The 15,177-nt window shown below is 30.4% G+C and overlaps 1 long non-coding RNA gene across 1 annotated transcript; it reads right to left on the bottom strand.

Moving 5' to 3' along the window:
- Positions 1–4,114: 4,114 nt before the first annotated feature.
- On the bottom strand, positions 4,115–4,613 carry LOC110710300. The gene is made up of 3 exons (XR_002509142.1): positions 4,603–4,613; positions 4,416–4,514; positions 4,115–4,310 (listed from the first exon to the last, which is right to left on the bottom strand). It is a non-coding gene; the product is annotated as an uncharacterized LOC110710300 (long non-coding RNA).
- Positions 4,614–15,177: the final 10,564 nt, after the last annotated feature.

The raw sequence follows: 15,177 nt of genomic DNA, 5'->3' as shown, positions 1-15,177 counted from the left end.
GCATACTTCAACGTTTTGATTATGTTCAATATCATGGAAGACGGCAGGAAAATCTTTTACTATAAGGATGTAATAGACCAGCCCCAATCCTAATTCCGATCCGGCCCCGATTGGCCAATTGTTTTAAAGAACTTAAATTATGTGCCTCGTGTCAAATCCGTTAACTCATTTGCTTATTTGGATGATTTCAAATGAGTAAAAATACTTCGTATATAATTATATAAGAGATGTGAGGTACATCGTACACATATTTCTAAATAAACTCAGTGTAATGTATTTGCCAATACCCAGGCGAATAATAAAGTTAAACTAGAAAGTTCAACACAAAGAAACTCAAAATTTATATTGGACAATGAGTAAGTACTAAGAGCTTTTCGATTGTTATTAACAAAAATTATTAATTGAATCATAATTCTATTAGAAATTAGCTTAGCTTATATTGCATTCGTGAGACCCAACTTTGGCAAGTTTTTCTAAATTAAAGTGATTTCAACTTTGAGGCTTCAAGGAGCAAATTTAAAAACGACGTTCATTTTATGATTTATAATTGTACAAGGATATAGATTTTAGGTTTATCTTCAAAAGTAGACTGTACCAATATTGAGGATATATAATTCCTAAATTCATGTTATCGTCAGTGAGAAAACCACTAAAATGTATGGGTATCGACCTACACTCTAATAGAAAGAAAATTAATCGTTGAGGATAAAAACAAAAATGAAGTTCACATGCATGTATGTAGCATTTAGGACAATTATATGCACAAACTGCAATAATGTTTAATATTATATTGTAATATTGTTCCTATATATAGGGACTCCATTCACATAGTAAAAGCACGCAATGAAATAATTTTCATCCATTCTACTTCATTTACTTCTTATAAAATTTTCTCTCGATAAAGTTTCTTTTAACGATAACAATTTTTTCTTTCTCTTAAAAGTATCATATCCTTTATGAGTAATTTGCCTGCGCCACTTGTTATCATTGTTGATGGTTCAAATTTTAGATTAAAAAACTCCCTTTAATGTTGTTGAAGTTCTTAAAATTAAAATTGTCCATCAGTTGTCCTTATATTAAGGTAAAGTTGTCTTCCAACCCTAGTCTAATCACTAAGAGCATACTCAATCACAAATACAAGAATATATTATTTTTCCATGTTGGATACCAAAGAATTCCAAAATATTGGTCCTCTCCTTAGTTCTATATATACCTTATCAATCAACCAAGATTTTCTTTGATATTGTTCTTCTTTTATGCTAGATAATCTACCATCTACCCCCCTTATTCCAGCTTATACAAAGGATTTTGACATGTGATCTAGACTTTTATAAAGATGGCTCTTCTTTTCTCCTTTTACATGTGGCATTTCCTATCCAAATCTTGGACTTTTCAGTCATTCTTCTATTTGGAAAATAGATATATATATAGTGTGTGTAGTCATGCATGAGTATATTAACTATTTCTTAATTTTTCAACAAAATGTTCATAATATGGGTGAAGTCGATTTATATATAACCTCTTACAAAGTAAAGTATAGTTTGTTGTAATTTGAGACAAAGAGAGTATGCTACATACTCCTATTACATTTTAATTTGATCGATGTAATCAGTGGCATGTAGCTTGGTACACATTCGCATATACTAATAATACTATACAGTGGATTTCTCTAGAAGCAAATCTTGTCTATGATTTGTATGACACTAATTTTGAATTTACAAAAGCATTATTGTGGTTAATTAGATGATGTTTTGGTCGGTAGAAACAAAGGGAAATGACTTAATTCTATAAGTTTAGTCAGCATGATGAACGTGACAATTATGCCAATTAGATTAAGGTTGTCGACTAAAATAAAAACTTTGAAATATGTTAGAGGTAGTTAAGATACGGGTCTGTTTCATAGATTTGATACAAATATTCAGGTTGAATAATATAGTATAATGGTTGAACTCAATTATGGAAGCATAGATTCGGTAATTAAATGCATGAAAAATGTCTCTTTACTTTATTCATTTGAAAAAACCAACACTAGCTAAAAGACACAAGCAAGCCTCGTTAATCTTCAACTTGTTTTAGGAATTGAAATTATTTCTACTAATGAACTTAATTGTTTTACAGAATATCACTGAATCTTACCAATTCCTTTGATTTTGCTACATGACAATGAATTGAAGTAGCATCATACATTGATAATTATACTTATAACGTGACCTTTTTTTTTTCTATAGGTACCTACATACTGACTAGGCAATTTGAGAGAATGGAGAGAAAGGTAAGGGAATCCCCAATTTTTTTTTTTCCACTAATTAAGTCAAGCTTAAATTGGTATAAAAAATGACCTAATTTGGTAATATGAGTGTAAGATTATATTTTCATCACATATGAAAGTAATTAGTACAAGAGTACATATTTTTCCTTTTTAATCCATAAATATCTATTTTAATCTATATAACTTGGCAAGTTATACGGTGTTTAACAAAATGCATTAGTGAATCAATATAAGTATATAACTGATAATCTCATATAATAATGAACTAAAAATCAATAAAAAAAAGAAGAAAAAAAAAGTTGCATTAAGTAAAAATTAGTTTAAATTAGTAAAAATCAGGTTGCTCGATAAAAATAATTTTGACTGAGAAAAAATCAGGTTAAGAGAAAAAGAATTTTTAATACTTTGTATTATTACTCCGTAGTTGATTGGGGATGGTGTATGATGTATGTAATTTTTTTTTTTTTTTTTTGGGTGTTAGTATGATGTATGTAATGACTATATGAGTACAATCAGTATTCAGTAAATGCTTTAAAAATTGTTAGTATTACTTTGACATATGCATATTTTTATAAGTTGTATACAGGTACATTCTTTAAATTGTTATATCGTCAACGAAAAGAGGCATTTTTATTATTTACTATCTGAGTACTCTTTAGTGGTGTAAATGTGTAATATTTTAATCAAATTGATTGTGTAAATCAAATTGATTGTGTAACATACAATTGGGTTTGAATTCCAAGTTTGCCGACCAATTGTTATATTTTAACAAGGCAGATTAGAAATGGTCAATAGTAAGAACTTACAATACAATCATTGTTAAAAATATATATCATACTACGTACTTGTATAATGCAACTATGCAATAAGGGTGCTAACATTAACTAGTTGTATGGAGTAATAAGTTCTAAAAAAATTCTAATAAGTTGTATAAATATGATTAAAACGTTCATCTAAGTAAAGCTCAAAGCTAATATCAATGAAATTTGGGCGAAGATAAGACACAAAGACATCCTTATACAAGTATCAATGCGTAGTTGATTAAAAGTTTTAACTTTTTTTTAAATGATGAGGCAAGGGGGCCAAGACTCAATAAAGTTCACAAAAAAAAAAAAAAAAAAAGGGGCGCTCAAGTTTGGAGTCGAACTTGAGACCTCTCTCACCACGCTTTCTAGTCACCACGCAAAACTCAAACTACCAACTGAGCTATAATAGTAGAGAAATGGTCATTTGCGTCGCACTTTTAGAGTGTATTTGCGTCGGTTCTAGGTGCGAAGCAAGTGTTCGCGACGCAAATGCCTTTTAAGTCATTTGCGTCGCTCATTGGTGCGACGCAAATAACTCTTATTTGCGTCGCACTTTTATAAAAGTGCGACGCAAGTGATAATTATTTGTGTTGCTTATTTACAAAAAACGATGCAAATGAGTGTTATTTGCGTCGCTTATTTATAAATAAGCGACGCAAATGAGATTTATTTGCGTCTTTTTTTTAATAAAAACGCGACGCAGATAGTGTTAAATGGTGAAGCGAATTCTAGTTATTTGCATCGCTTTTTTACAATATTGTGACGCAAATGAATCTTGTTTGACAATTCAAAAGCGAATTATTTGCGTTGCTTGTTTGTTTAATGATCAGCGATGCAAATGATATATAAATATATATATGATACAAAATAAAAAGTAAGAAGCAATAATAAAGAATTCAAATATAAATTTTGGCAGAGTTTCCTTTGTAATTTGGCCTACCCATAAATTTGGGAATGACGGCAGCATATCAAAAACCTGTCCAATAAATTTACAACTCAATTCCATTGATATTATAGTCATCATTCAACACAAATCACCAACACCAACCCAAATTGTTGGTAAACAAAATACATACATTCATGTCAATCCTAACAAATAGAACAAGAGTCTAACAAGTAAATGGAGTTTTGTAAGTGTAGATCTAAAGTTCAACATTGCATACAAAATAGTCTGCCCAAATATCTCGAACCTCGTTTATCTCCTCATTTGTGTACGGTGTAGATCTTGAAAAATCCTATTAGCACAACACAAACAATAGATCAGTGCAAAAGTTTAATCCAAGTGTAAGTACTTCAAATTGTATTTATTAAGTAAAAATGAAATATTTGACACCTCATACCGTAATAAGGTCCTCACTATTATGATGATATTGCATTATTTCGAACATATAACGCATGACGTAATAGCCACATTCACGTCCACCTAATTGTTGAGGACACTACATACATTATCACAATTAGTTCAATTTAATTGCTATACATAACATTATTAAGAAAGTATATTTTGGGTAAGGAATTAAGTTAAACCTGTCCCAAATTCCATGTCAATTTACTTCCCTTAGATTGTCCACCTAGTGTCTTGTAATTTCGAAAAGCACTACACATTTGAAATAAATAACATATTTGTGCAAATTATATAAAAGCATTTATTAACCTTAAATAAATTCACATGACTCTATAAACAAACAAACTTACTTTGTCATTGGAAACTTAATTGCCAAATTTCGCTTTTGCCTCATAGAATCAAAGATGTAGACCTCACGTTTAGTCATGCATAATACCAAAAGAACCCAATGATTTATTCTCTGTTTGGTATTTTAAGGCAACACTACTAAACTCCTCAATTCCACTTAAAAATCTTGTAGAATTTCGTTTAGCATACATCCAACTTCGATCAATTTTCACCCACTGTATAATGAAAATTAATTTTAAGATAATGGCTATATTTTCTAGCATACATAATTCCTTAACAATGAACAAGATTATAAGGCATAGAACATTTTCATTCAAAGTTTATCTCATGTAAATGCAATGACATGATCCAATCAGGTCCTTATCACTCCAACCTAACCCATTCTTGAATGTCCTATCTCATTAGTAACTACTTGGTAAAGCTTTGGTTCTAAAGAAAATCCGGCAGCATTTCCCTATAGTTCTCCAAGCACACAATGTAGATAATCGAGTATCGACATATGTACCCAGAGAACAATCGAAAAATAGCGTGGGATGATTTTCTTAGATCCAAAAACACTTCAAGTAGTTACAACCTAAATGAGATAGAACATTCAAGAACAGTCCCAAACCGGGGACTATTTAGAACTTAATCCTAATGAGTAAGCCCTGAACGGGTATCTAAGCCAATGATGTAAACATTATTACAATTTCAATCAATTATATCACAATTAGGAAGACTTCAGCTAATACCAATTGGCACATAATTACCTCGAGTTTCTCGAGCAGATGATGTATGGTGGAATCCGCTAGCCGATGAAACTCGTCTTCCTGAAGCACAGAACTGTTTTCACATCAGTTATTATCACGATCGCAGTGGTATACACTAGTATCACAAACAGCATCAGTGACTAGCAATAAGGAATTTACAGTATTCTTAAGTTGCTTATTCATCTAATTTAACAAAAATTCTTCAACAATATAAAGAAAGCAAATCATCCCTAAAAAAACCCTCAAACAGCAGCACAACAATTATATACACAAAAAAAATTATACTTTCAATTCCAACAATGAAAAAGGTTTCAAATTCAAACTAACCCAAATCAAAATTCTAAACCAGCAACTTCCTAATTCACTTAAAATTCAAAAACAATACCCAATGCAATTCTCCCCAGTTCCAGACTAATTAACTAGATTTGGCCCCAAAAAAACCTAAATTCTGAAGCAAATATTGAACAAAACAAAAATAACAATCAATTAAAAACGGAAAATTTGCTCGAATTCAATAAAAAAAACGGAAAATAACAATAAAAAAAACCTAAATTCACGAATTCGCTGCACAAGTTTAGGGTTCATTACCTGTGCATTTATGCTCGAAAATTTGCTCGAATTTGTTGCTCGAAAATTCTTCTTATGCTGCTGCTTGGGAACGAATGAAGAAGGTAGCTTAATTACCTTCGAATTTTTGCTCGAATTCGTGCCTTATGCTGCTGCTGGGAACGAAGGAATAAGGTACTTAGAAAAGTTTTGGGAACGAAGGAAAGTTAGAAAGGTTTTTTATTTTGTTTTCAGTTTTGGAATTACACTATAGGTTAGCAAATTATTCACAAAATCATTTGCGTCACTTGTTCCTAAAAGAGAGACGCAAATGACATTATTATTTGCGTCGCTCTTTTAGTAATAAGTGACGCAAATAACCTATATCAGTGTTATGCGTCGCACTTTTAATAAATAAGCGACCCAAATAACTTAAACTGAACTTAAATTATATCATTTGCTTCGTTTGTTTCTACAAGCGACGCAAATGAGGTGACGCAAATGAGCATTTCTCTACTAGTATATCATTGGCAACACAGTAGTTAAGCTAAAGATTTACTATTTATTAGTTTTTTATGGGGGCTAGACTAGAAAGCACACATATCACCAGTTGGGCCACGGGGGGCCGGGCCTCCACCACCCCCCCCTTGGTTCCGCCCTTGAGATTGGTGGTAATACCGTGTCTATTTCCAAATTTCATGAGCGCAATGTAAGGTAGGTTAGTTTGTATTGTAATCCAAATATTTTTTCTAATGTATATCGCGTATGTGGTGGGGAATCACTTGTTTGCTAAGTCATATATCGTGCATTTCGCTCTATGCCATTTAGTGAGAGAGGTAGCGTATGGTGGGATTAGAGCTGCCAAAAGCTGATCAGACCCTAAAAATTTACCCGAACTCGATTATTAACTAACCTGTTTGAATCCAAAAAAATGGTGACCCGAACCCGAACATGAACCGACTTGGAGATAACTCGACTTGAATATAACCCGTAAATTATTGACCCAACTCGAACCCGAGAATGACTCTAACTCGTTTTAACCCGTTAAAACCTGAATTAAAGCCGACCGACCTATTATTCACCCGACCCGAATGTAACCCGACCTGTTATTGACCAGACCTAAACCCGATAAGATGTATGACCCGACTCAAGCATGACCCAACCCGAATTGAACCCGACCCACATAGGATAGGTTACGACATTGACCCGACCCGAGTTGACCCAACCCAAACCTAACCCGTTTACCCGAATCGACAGCTCTAGGTGGGATACGTGTTTTTTTTTTTGTTTTAAGAATATTCCATAATATAGATTGATAGAATAGAGTTATGGAAAATTAAACTCCACCAAGATTCATTCTCTCTAATAGAAATTAATAAATAAATAAATAAAAAGGTATGTTTTCTCTCCAAGAAAGAACTTATTATATTCACTTTTAAAATTGACATAAAATTAAGTTTAAACTAATAAAAACTAATTTTAATGAACCAGTAAATATATATATTTAAGTAAAGCATACTCTTCTTTGATTAGTAAACTAATTAAGTTAATAAGAGACAAAAAGTTAATCAACAAGAATAAAAATTCTAATTTTTAAATTAAAATAAAGAATTTACATTTAGGCTTTATTCTCTTCACCTAATTTTATAAAATAAACATTATGTTTATTCAAAACTGCATATGTTGTACAAATTAAATTGATAAATAAATAAAAAGGTATGTTTTCTCTCCAAGAAAGAACTTATTATGTTCACCTTTAAAATTGACATAAAATTAAGTTTAAACTAATAAAAACTAATTTTAATGAACCAGTAAATACATATTTAAGTAAAGCATACTCTTCTTTGATTAGTAAACTAATTAAGTTAATAAGAGACAAAAAGTTAATCAACAAGAATAAAATTTTAATTTGTAAATTAAAATAAAGAATTTACATTTAGGCTTTATTCTCTTCACCTAATTTTATAAATATAAACATTATGTTTATTCAAAACTGCATATGTTGTACAAATTAATAATTCTTCCTAATTATTAAAACAAAATCTTATAGAGTATTGATGAGTAACTCAATGTAATTTTTTTTATTAGTTTTTAGACTATACATTTTATTTAATTTGAAAACAACATGGTTTTAGATAAATCAAATGAAAAATACATAGCCTTACAAATATGTTCAATTATTACTACAACTCAATTGCATAGGTGATATTAGAATAAAGTTTGAGCTCATATTAAAAAAAAAAAAAAAAAAAAGCAAAAAAAAAAAATTTACAATGAAGTGATTAAAACCAAGAAGTTATGCTTGCTTCCAACTTTTTTTTAATGATGTATACATAGTTTTTAATTTTTTATTTTTATGAATTATGTTATAGATATGTGTACATTTATGCACGCATCACATGAATGCAAATGCATAAAAAGCTAGTATTGTTATAACAAAGTAGGATGAATGAGAGACATCCAAATTTCTAATTCTAACATGTTAATTTCAATTCAATTATATTTCCATATTCAAAGCATTTATGAAGTTTTGCCATATTTATTTTGAGTGTACCATCTCAACCATCCACGCTATCTCTATAATCATAATACGCGCTTGAAATGTTACCGCACTCATCTAATATGCCAACATAACAATGAGATTGAGTCGTTTACTTAATCCCAAAGATCAACAATGAGCTCTTGCCCCTTGCTTCCACTACTCGAATAGCTATCAATAATTTGCCCCCAAAAAATCGAAAAAAATCTTCTTCAATAGTATGCTTTAGCCACAAGTAATTCTTTTAATAACCTCCACATGTAAAATTCATACGTGAACGTACTAAATTTAGTGACACAAAAACGCAAAATATGCAAAAAAAAAAGTTGTAATAGTGTTACACTGCACAATTGAGTGCTTTTCTTTGCTGGGTTTTCGCCTTCCCTTCTTTTTGGGCTTTTCTAGGCCAAAGAAAAAAAATGTCCTACAAAATTAAATCACTTTGGACTAAATAAAAAAGAAGTAGAAAGTGACCCAAAATTATAAAGTACATAATGATATATATTTTTTTTCGAGGGAAAAAACTGCACGAATCAATGAATCATGATTTTATAACTTCATGTGCCGTAATTCAAATATTTTATTTTCCATGTAACTAAATTATACAGTATAACAGTAATAACTAATAATTTGGTAACCAATTGGCTGTTAGTGTAGTGGTGATTGAAACTATAGCTGGTAGGAAAAATCGCGTGTTCGATCCCCCACAACAACTGAGAGGGGATTGGAACCTAACCACCCAAAACTAATCCTCCAAATTCGGATTAATCCAAAAGGTGAACCAGGTGGAACATCAAAAAAAAAAAAAAAAAACTAATAATTTGGTGTAATAAAATTGGATATTTGTTCATCAACCAAGCGATGTACGTAGGCATTTAGCAATGAAGTGAGCTTAACTTAAAATTACTCTTTGATATGAATCTAAAAATGATCCATTGACAATATTGTACGGGCCAAGATTGTGTTCACACCAGGGGTGTTCAGATCCGGGTACCCGGAACAGCGGGTACCAGCTTTTTCGGGTACCCGCTGTTCCGGGTCAGTGAAAATTCGGCCCACGCCCCGACCCGGTAAACTCAGGTACCCCGCTTTCGGGTCCGATTTTATCGGGTCGGGTCACCGAGTACTCGATTCTTGACAAATATTTGCTGCGTTTTAAGAAATAATTCTTGACGGTGTGTGGTACGGTGTGGAGTCGCAGCGACAGAGGGGTATGGTGTGTGGTCGCGTGGAGCCGCAACGATAGAGGGGTCATACGGTGTGTGGTACGGTGAGGTGCAGTGGTGGTTTGCGGTGGAGTGAGGATCCTCAGATCTAGAGAGGAGTGGACAGGAGAGAGAGATAGAGAGAGGGGAGAAAAATACTGTGTGTGTGGCTAGATAGAAGAGTGAATGAATAAACCCTAAAATCTTTTCAGGAAAACCACAAACAAAAAAAAAACACGGGTATTTAACGGGTACTCATGGCGGTCAAAGTGCGGCCCATTACCCGACCCAAAACTTGAACTTTTTAATGGGTCGGGTAAATGATAAAAAAAATCAAAAATTACCCGTTGGATAGTTTGCGGGTCTTTGAGTTTTGGAGTCGGGTCAAGCGGGTCGGGTTTTTGTACACCCCTGGTTCACACTACTAAAATGGAACAACTATTAAAAAAAATAGAAGGAAATAGGGGACTTTTAGGATATAAAAAAATGGTAAAAAAAACTGAAAATGATACTTGTACAAAGTATGGTACTGTAATCCTTAAGTATGCATAATGCATTATTAGGAAATGATAATATAATCTAAAGATTTTTTTTTTTTTTTTTAATAAACAACTTTGGATGTGTATTATTTGTGAAAATTGAATTAATAATAACCATTTCACTCATTTGTATTTGAATCTTTTTTGGTTTTTTAAATTATACTACTCTATTGGTCGGTAATTCATGGGATTTACATGACATGCATGCCGATTAATACATACCTTTGGTACGTGATTATTCCACTGCTTGTTATAAATTGGATGAAACATTAAGATTTTTATGTAGTCAAACCCTCTTTCTATATGGGCTTGTGCTTAGTCACGTCCAATGAAAACTTATCATTCATTGACATTTTAATTTTCTTTTTCTAAATATGTTATAGATTTGAGAAATGTAGACTTTTTTAATTATTTTTTTCGTCTTTTTTTTGTTTTGTTTTTATTTTTTTTTAATTTTTTTGGTAAAAGCCTTTGATGAGAATATTCATGGAATGCAACTTATTATTTGGATGTTGTAATTTATTTTTATTTTTTTATATAAATTGTGTGATACTAAATGCTAATAATTCGTAATTGTTTTCTCCTTATAAGTCAACTATTACTTTTTAAAAAAAACAATCTAAATTACTACTCAAAAAAGGGTCTATATTATATTCTCTCCTAGCCTATATCAAATACTCAAATCAATCGAATTATAAAAATAAAAGTCAAAATCAATAATTATATTTTAAATCATGATTATTGATCAAATTATCCTTCGTTTACTTTTTTTGAAAATAAAATATCCTTAATTAAATTACTTAATTGCTTTTACTTTACTTCCGAAATTGCGGATTCATTCGCTTAATCTTAGGGTAAAGGTATAATTTTCTTTTTAAATAAATTTGATGACTTTGAAAGCTCACTTAACGTAGTAAATAAAATAATGCTTAGTCTTGTAAACCATGATCAAGTTCATGTACTAATTACTTTTTTTAATTAATTAAACAAAAATAATGCATGATTATTTTTAACTTATTATGTTATGTTAAACAAAATTAAGCTTATAAGTGAGAAGCGGTCAATTTTTTGTTTATCAAGTGTCGCAGGCCTTTTGAGATTTGCACTCCACTCTTTTGTTTCCCTAGGAATTATTTTCATATGTCAAATGGCTGACTTCCTATATGGTTGACGATTCAAGTGACAAACACTTAAAATAGTACTCTTGTAATAAACAATGATTAATCTTTTAGGAGATTATAAAAATAAATTGTCAAAGCTGATCAGTTGATTTAAAAGAATTTCTTATGAAGTCATTTTCATTTATTGACAAAATTATTTATTATCTTGGAATTTATTTTATCAGAAAAAAAAATTAATAAAAAAAATAAAATAAAATCAATGTTGGCTTAGAAAACATATGGGCTCTGTTGTAAGAGCTTTTTTTTTTTTTTTTTTTCCTTTTCCCCTATCACAAGGTAATTCTTAAATGAAGAGTTTCCGTACTCATAAAAGATAGATTAAGGGGATTATGAAAGTAAACAACATTAAAAACATTTGTTGAATTAGGGTTAAAATTATAATTCTTCCAATGTTTATAAACGAAATAAAAACCGAAGATTCAAAGGCAAAGGGACATATAATGCTAGTACTTTGTATTTTTAAAGAGATTACAATATTAGGCCAAACACAAATTTTCATATATGGTTGGCCATATGGTGTGGTCAGGGTTACTCAGTCAAGGGTCGATTACTCGGTGAGGGATTTATTACTCGATCAGGGGTTACTCGATCGGTCAGGGGTTATCCAATCAGTAATTTTAGTGTGTGTTAGCTTACTGCATGGTGTAGCTGGCCACACCAAAAAAAGCGTTGTAGACCATATATAAATGTGTTATAAAATAAAATAAAATAATTGGACGTCAAAAAATAAATAAAAGTATTAGAGTAAACGGCCGGATGTACTATTGGTATTAGTCACTAGATTAAAAAATCATTTTTGTGTATCTATTAATTTTGTCATCTCCATTATTTAGTCTTCGTATCAAATCAGGGTTTTAATTATTACATGTTAGTCACTAATGAAGTTTATTATTATATAGGAATAAATTCAATGTCGTCAAGGCCTCGACGTCTTGCATTGCTTGTCCCAAGTCCCAACTGAAGCAGAAGGGACATTTATTTTACTCATTCATACTAAACATGAGATTATTATTCAGTAGATGAGATCGACTATGTTGTCTATGTATTATGTATAGTCTCTTTTTTTTAAAAAAAAAAAATAAACAAATAAATAATTATATATAGTCAATTAGTCATGCTGCTCATCACATTTTCCCTGAATTATATACGGAGTATCTAGTATATATAATTGAGCTTTTACACTGAATTATATATAAAAAATAAGAGGGACTTGACATTTTATATAACTAACCTTATATGCAACCAGCATGACTTTGAAATGGATCACCAATTCACCATGCCGACTAATCAAACAAATTTAAATGGGAAGAAATGTTTTGTTACCATATAAGACAAAACTACACCTCCAATCGATTCTAGACATTTCAAAATTATTTTTTTTTAATAAAACAATTTTAAAGGTTTTTTTTTTTTTTTTTTTTTCAACAACTAGTTGAACCACCACGTGCAACGCACGCGACAGACAACTTGGTTTGTAAGTATAGTAGTGTATTTTTTTTTTTTTTTTTTTGGTTGTATAGTAGTGTATATATTGATTGCATATGGTTGCATAGTATAGCTAAATTATGTCGTATCTATAGATAACTATAACTAACATTTTTTAAAAGAAATTTAAACAAAAAAAGGATTAAAGTTTGTCATAGCTCATAGGTATAGATAATTATAACTATGGCAAACTGTAAAAAAAATTAAAACCAAAATTAATAGTAAAAAATATATTAAACAAAAATGACTCAAACAACAAACATGTCATAGCTATAGACGACTATAACTATGACAAACTTAAAACAAAAAAGTTAATAAAAAAAAACTCTCCCCAAAAATCCTCTCCTTTCTTCCTCTCTTCTAGGATTTTCTAAAATTTTGGCTGTTTAAGTCGAATATAGTCTAATTTTTTCAGATAATAGACTATTTTCGACTCTATTCTCTTATTTTTATTTGGTTTTGCAATTTAAGTTTCAATAAATCTACACATGTAGTGTAGATGTTTGCCTTTCTCCCTATTGTGGACGGAGTGTGTTCCTATATGGTGGAGTCGTTAGTTTTTCTTAGTTTAGTTTTTTTGTTTTGTTTAGTGTTTGTTTGTGTGTTAGGGTTTATTAAAATGGTAATCATTTTTTGTCCTATTATCAATTCATTGGTAAAGATATGTTCGGGATCACAATAGTTATCAAATTTTCGAATACATTCAAATGAATTAGATGAAAATCATCCATACAGTTACAAAATTGTTAGTCCGTCTCTCCAAAAAGATTGTATATTACAGCGATGTGTGCGAGACTGCGAGTGTAATTTTGATAAAGGAAACTCGCTCTTAAATTTGATTAATTTTTATGTGTTTGTTAATTTAGATATCATTTGTAGATGTCGTATGGTCTTTTATTAATGAATTAATTTAGTTAAAAAAATAAAGTTTATAAAAAAGAAGTACTAAAATTAAAAGACTTAAAAGTACAGCTTGCAATCTCTAAAACGACAAAAATCGATACGACACGAACACAAAGTTACTAAGAGAAAACACGAAATCGACATGATACACAAAATCAATATGAACACGACTTGTTTAGATAAAGTGGTCAAATAATGCAATTATATTACATTTTACATAATTTGATAGATTTAGTGAACAATACGAAATTGACACAAGACTAAACATGAACATTTTTGACAGTCGTACTCAAAAGCAAAAGTTTGATTTTTTTTTTTTATTATTATTATTTTAAAAATTACATAGTTTTTGATAGTTTTAGTGAACAAAATTTGACACAAGATCAAATACGAACATGAATACGACACGAATTTTTGCTAGCCTACTCAAAAGCAAATGGTTGAAAGACATATGGCAAAATAAAAATAAAAATAAAAAATAAAAAAAAATACCAAAATGATAGAAGTTTAAGTTAAAACAAAATGAAAAAAAAAAACAATAAAGTTACAATTGGGACTTGGATGGAATTCCTGCAAAACAAATCACTGTAGCAATACCCTTTTAGACCAAAGCTACAATTCTCTTTTTAGAATTGTATAGATACTAATTATGCTTATCTACTACGTATCTTGTTTAGAACATAATGTTAATTTACTTTAACTATGATTTCATTGGAAATGAAAGTTATACTATCGAATAGAAAGATTGATTTTGACACACCAAATATTGATTTCGGCACACCTTCTTGTGAGAAGAGTGTAGAATTGAAATTGGAGCACCAAACTATAATTTTCAAAATAGAACTTTGGTGTTGATTTTATTTTGGCCTTTTAGGAGGTCAAAACCATCCCCATTAGTGAAACACCGTGATTGGCAAATTAAAGGTAGAGCAATAAGCTATATCTTATTCTTTGATTTGTAATGTTTTTATTTCCATGGTTGTCATTTGTCAACAAGTGATTTATATTTACATTTATCAATAAGTTTTATAAGAAAAAAATTTTTGATATTTTGAATTTAGATAATGAAAATTTAAAAAATTTCTTTTTAAAAGGAAAACAAAAATGTGAATCTAATGAGATTAATTTGTTTTTAAACAAGATTAAATTTAGTACAAGGCTTTCTTTAATTTTGGTATAGCAAAACCTTTGGTTGTTTTTTCCCAAAAATCATTCAACATATGGGTTATCGCTTATGACAACAACCCATTAGGAAGGACTTT

Source organism: Chenopodium quinoa, unplaced genomic scaffold (assembly GCF_001683475.1).
Source record: "Chenopodium quinoa cultivar QQ74 unplaced genomic scaffold, ASM168347v1, whole genome shotgun sequence".
NCBI classification, from domain to species: Eukaryota; Viridiplantae; Streptophyta; class Magnoliopsida; order Caryophyllales; family Amaranthaceae; genus Chenopodium; species Chenopodium quinoa.
Note: the sequence above shows the minus strand (reverse complement) of the source record. Positions and strands in the feature narration are given on the sequence as shown.